At 39.0% G+C, this 4,724-nt stretch overlaps 1 pseudogene; it reads right to left on the bottom strand.

The window, feature by feature from the left end:
• Positions 1-3,498: 3,498 nt before the first annotated feature.
• LOC105522720 lies at positions 3,499-4,358 on the bottom strand (annotated as a pseudogene).
• Between the last annotated feature and the right edge of the window lie 366 nt (positions 4,359-4,724).

Genomic DNA, 4,724 nt, shown 5'->3' with positions numbered 1-4,724 from the left:
GATTAGTACCTATTTTCATGCCTGTTAGTTCGTGCTACACTTGATTCACTAGTAAGCACAAGGCTCTATCTCCTGAAATAACCAGCACACTCTATGCTCAGCTTTGTTTAGAGCCATTCATCTTAGCTTTCCTTTTTTCCTACATTGGTGAAAGAAACCAAGGTATGTTTGATGGTATTTTTACATTTTCATAATCAGCCTGCACAAATATGTGCTGCCTACTGGCTACACTCTCACACGGATGTTCCCAGATAATCCCAAACACCACCTACAATGATAAGTCACATGCCCTTTTTCGGGACCCAGTTCAGAATGGCCAAGTGCTACTGTGCCTGTTAGTTTGTCCATGGCAGCTGGTTGGTGCTGTGTTTACATACTGGTGTGCTTGCTGAAATTCTGCCCAATCTCTGAAGGTGGTGTTTTTTCAATCAAATTTCTAGGTCATATACTATGTATATGTTGAGGGCTTGGAACAGAGAAGAATTCTTGATGTTTTTATAGTTCTGAACTACCTTCTCCAAAATCCAATATCTTATTAGTATTAGTCAGTCACCATGTCTCCATTCCAAATATTTTGATATCTCTTTTTTTGAAAGGAGGTAGCAAAAACATTTCTGTCATGGGTTAGTATGTAGAGACCACTGTAATAAATCTGCGACATTTTCCTGCCAAGATGTGGCATATTAAATTTAATTGAGATCGAATGAAGTCATTTTAAAATGAATAGAATAGCAGCAAGTAATAAAACTATGGTAGTGTTTTCACACATATTCTGGTATTCGTATATTCACAAGTCTACCTTTCACTCGCTGAAAAGGAAAATGGTGACTCTATCTGTGATATATTAATTGTTTCCTAGAACCTCAAATTCAGGTTCAATTACACTTGGTTAAGTCTTACATCTTTGCTATAAATAATTTATATTTTCCAGAATTTCCTGGTTAGAAGCTTTGCATAACATTTGAAAGATGAACCTCTCTCTGTTTCATCCATGAGTAAAATGCAGTGAAAATTTTCAGAAAGGTTGAATTCCATCTTAATGTTCATGGGTAGAGTTTCTGGAATGCTGCTAAATATCTTAAGAAGTATTTCTTACAAACATATTTAACGTTATACATTTAGAAGAATTTAGCTTAGTGGCAGTATTAAATATTTAAAATAATTCGTAGCTATAAAAATGTACCTTTATGCAATACTTGCATTCTTGAAATTTTGCTTTTCCACATTTCTAGAAATAGAATATTTTTTGAATGATTTAAAACAACTTCAAAAATATATTTTCATACAGATTTATCTTTCAAATATTATAAAATAATTTTTCAAAAGGTGATGTCTCTTCTTTGTGGATTTTTCTTCCAAAAGTCTACAATAAATATGAATTGCTTTTGCTATGAGAAAACATTTAATTTCTTATAAATTTTATAAGTTTCAAGCAATCTAAATATACAACATAAGATCAAACTGTTACATCTTCATACAGTGAATTAATATCCAGTAATTTTGAGTTTTAATGGCAGAGGCTATTTAATGACAGAAAATGTAAATAATATATCACATGATAAAGGCTTGCTGCAAAATAGAAAAAAACTAAATTTTGGAAAGAAAACAATACAAAGGTACACATAAATAAAAGAAAAAATACACAATGAATTGTTAACTGTAGTTGCCTCAGAGTGGTAGAAAGGTGGATGATTTTGCTCTCTTTAAAACTTTCTACATTTTCCAAATTTCTCTGAGAATTATATATTATTGTACATATAGGAAACGCATATTTTAAAATAAAACAGTATATATGTAGTGTTTATATACTTTTTTTTTTGGTCACCCAGGCTGGAGTGCAGTGACGCGATCTCAGCTCACTGCAACCTCTGCCTTCTGGGTTCATGTGATTCTCCTGCCTCAGCCTCCTAAGTAGCTGGGAATACAGGCATGCAGCACCACACCCAGCTAATTTTTTTGTATTTTTAGTAGAGATGGGGTTTCACCATCTTGGCCAGGAAGGTCTTGATCTCTTGACCTCGTGATCAGCCTGTCTCTGCCTTCCAAAGTGCTGGGATTACAGACGTGAGCCACCGCGCCCGCCCAGCCATATACATCCTTAAGAATTCTGTATTTTTACAGGCATGACAAGGAGAGTGCGGCTGATCCAGGCGTTGGAATTTGAACAAGCAAATTCACAGAAGTGTGAAAGAGGACATCACATTCAGTGAATGGCAAGCAGGTCTATAGTGTTGAAGACACATATGGGTCTCGATCATGTAAGAGGACAGGAGCTATGCCAAGAAATGTAGTCTCCATGTAGGGTGACCATACAGACTTGTTTACCTCTGAGAGTCTCAATTTAGTCCTATTATGGCTGTATAATTGTTAATAACACCAAATTATCAAAATTGCCTGGATTCAGATGATAAATTAAGTGGTTACCTTATTTAGCCACTGGGAAACCACTGAAGAGTTATTACCAGGGGATTAACACAGCCAGACTTACAGTCTGGAAAGAGATCCTTGGCTGCATCCTGAAAAGTGCATTTGGGGGGCTGTAGAACTATGGGAAGGAAGATCAGTTAGGATACTGTTGCAAAGTTGGACATTCATGTAAGATAAGTTCAAGGCATTTTAAGATGGAGATGAGTTATTGTGATGCCATTTGTAGAAAGTTCTAGAGCAGCACTATCCAGTAGAACTTTTGGCATTGACAGAAATGTTTTATATGTGTTCTGTCCAGTATGGTAACCAGTAAGCACATGTGGCTAGTGGGAACTTCAAATTAAGTTTTAAGTTATATTAAATATTAATTAACTTAAATTTATGGAATAGCCATATGTGTCTGGTGGCTTTTGTATTAGGCAGCACAACTCCAGATATTTATCTGCTAGGGTATGAGAGAGATCTGGACTAAAGTGTAATATTGTGAGGGATTAGTTAGGTGCCAACTTAATAGATGCACTGGCCAGAGGAGCTTGGATATTGAGAAAAGAGCAGGGTGCCAATATTTAAGGGATTGACAGAGGAGGAGAAGACTGCAAAGGAAGGCTAAAGATTAGTCAAAGTGTTGGGGAAAGGCCTAGGAGAGGAAGCTGGTTTGGTAATCAAAGAGACTGACGGTGTCAAGGAGTGCCTAACAGTGATGAAAGATTTTATGCTTTATGTACTTACCAACTAAGAAAAAGACACTTTGGAAATACTGAAGTAAAGAGATTATAGAGGTAGAATTATATATATATATATATATATACACACACACACACACACACACATACATACATACATACACATTATATATATAAAATATATATTTGGAGACATTATATAGATTATATATATATACACACACATCTTTTAATTGTCATTTTACAGCTCCCCACCATAGCTGCCCTTCATCCTTACCTTCGATGATGACATTTGCTGGCTTCAGGGGAACCAGGGAACAAAGCTGGGACCTGGCAGCCCCACTACACAGCCAGCTGGGGAGAGCAAGTCATAGTTACAAATTATCACAACAATTAGTGCCTTTACTTGGGGGATCTGCAAATTGAGGAGGCTCCAGCTCTTCATTGTACAGGGGTCTATTTGGCAGTGACCTTTCTCTGGATATGATGATATTCCTTCAGCCTGAGGGAATTGATGTTGATGAACCCGGTGGCATCAATTGGCTCATAATCACCCTGCACGTTCATGCTCACCAGTTCCTCATTGTAGAGAGACAGTGGGAACTCCTGGCCAAGGATGCACACCTGGTCCTTGAGGACAGACACCTGCGCTTTCCCTTCCACTCACTCCTGGGCCTTGGCGATGCTGTGGTGGACAAATTCACACTCAGGGCTGTGCCAGAAACCAGTATACATCAGCCCAGCAAATTTCAAGCATCAGCTCAGCAAATTTCAAGCCCAGGCCTTGTTTGATGTGGCGCACTTCCTGATCCATGGTGAAGGCCTCCATATCTAAATAGGTGTGGTAAAGGATGGTGCCTGTGGGGTCTTGCAGATACCTCAAGATTTCATTCTAATGAAGCGGTTCTCTACGATGTCAGTGTGGCCCACACCGTGCTTGCCTGCGACTTGACTCAGGTACCATGAGGAGCTACAAGGAGGTCTGGTGGGTGGTGCCATCCTTGACGTTGGTCATCTTCACTGGTCCCCTTTTGTGAACTCGATCACGAGAATGTCAGAGGTGTTGGGGGCATTGGCCAGGTCCTGGGTCTTCGTGTAGAGACCTGGAGGTGCTTGGTTTTTGGTATTTTGATGGGCTTCGGCGTTGACTAAGGGGAGATATTGTATGTGAACACTTTTCTCTGAGAGTAAAGTTATACAGACTCTATAAAGGTTGAAACATGGAAACTCAGTCTCATTCTGCCACATTCTACCATGCCCAAATCCTTAAGGAACTACATAGCTGACTTCTTGATGCAGCTATTTTCCTAAGAATTGATGGCTTGTGCCAGCCAGGAAGGAAACCTGCTTCACAGGTATAAGGAACTGCTTTTTCCCCCCCTTCTTTGGTGATGTAAGGCAAGAACCTGGAAGTTTGTTCACCATTTCAGTAGGGCAACTGCAGTGAGGGGCCAGCAATGAAAGAAAGGTGGAACCCAAGAAAGGAAGACAGAATCAAAATATCCTCTGCCCTTCCCATCCCCAAGTAAGAATAATTGTTGAAGCAAAACTTACAGATAAAAGTTTATTTTAGGAACATTAGGACTGGAAAGATGCAAACAGCTATGTGTTGAT

The sequence above is a fragment of the Colobus angolensis genome, unplaced genomic scaffold (assembly GCF_000951035.1).
Source record: "Colobus angolensis palliatus isolate OR3802 unplaced genomic scaffold, Cang.pa_1.0 Scaffold111, whole genome shotgun sequence".
Classification (NCBI taxonomy): Eukaryota; Metazoa; Chordata; class Mammalia; order Primates; family Cercopithecidae; genus Colobus; species Colobus angolensis.
Note: the sequence above shows the minus strand (reverse complement) of the source record. Positions and strands in the feature narration are given on the sequence as shown.